Raw genomic sequence first — 1,148 nt, forward strand, 5'->3', positions numbered from 1 at the left:
TGGAAACACCAGGTTGTTTATGTGATTTTTACAAATAAGACAAAGAACTGAGGTAGACATGGATATTGTGCTAAAATTTTGTTTTCAAATATTTTAATTTGAATTTCTCATTATGCCAACGTTCCAACATTGTCATTCTTTTTTGTTTGTTTGTTTGGTTTTGTTTTGAGACAGGGTCTTACTCTGTCACCCAGGCTGGAGTGCAGTGGTAGTGCAATCTTGGCTCACTGCAGTCTCAACATCCAAAGCCCATCTCCCACCATAGCCTCCTGAGTAGCTGGACTACAGGCACATGTCACCACAACCAGCTAAGTTTTGTGTTTTTTGTAGAGATGGGGTTTCACCATATTTCCCAGGCTGGTCTTGAAATCCTGGGCTCAAGTGATCCACCTGCCTTGGCCTCTCAGAGTGCTGGGACTACAGGCATGAGCCACTGCTCCAGGCCTGTCATTTCTGTTATTTCTCTGAATAGGTGTAAAGGCTTATACGTTTTGCACTAACATAGAAAATTTTGATTCTGCAATATTGGATAAAAATGTGAGCGTTATTGGGAGAAACATGTGATAAGTACAGGGTGCATTCTCTCAAAATTCTACGTCTCTTTCTGGGAATAATCTCTGTACCTTGTGGGGTGTGGGTACAGGACACTGGTAGAGGTGGTGGGGATGGATCCAATAGAGCCGTGGGCCATAAAACAATGCAGATCCCATGCATTTTCCTCAACAGTCACATGTAGGAGAGGCAGTGAGGGTGTTCTGTAAAATAACAAGCCTCATATGTAAAGGCAGCGCATGAGCCGCCTACAGTTCCAGCTGTTCTTATTTAATGTAAATGTCCCTCTCCAGGTCATCACAACCTCTACCCTCCCATTGTTAACTCTGCCTGTTTAACCCAGTTATGCAGCCTGCCCGCCTCATCTGTATCCAATTGTGTTTCTGACCCCTACAGCAAACGAAAACAAAAAAACAAAAAAGCAAGCACCAAGAAGCCTTCTTCACACGTACACAGAGGAATTACCCGTCTTAAAAGAACGATAGTGGCAATAACTTCGTGGAAGGTTCCCCACCTCCACTATGCCCTTGAGTCTATGATTCAGACGCTAGTGTGAGTTATTTCAATCAAATCAAAATCCACCAGTACAGGTACCC

This window comes from Macaca nemestrina, chromosome 14 (assembly GCF_043159975.1).
Source record: "Macaca nemestrina isolate mMacNem1 chromosome 14, mMacNem.hap1, whole genome shotgun sequence".
Lineage (NCBI taxonomy): Eukaryota > Metazoa > Chordata > Mammalia > Primates > Cercopithecidae > Macaca > Macaca nemestrina.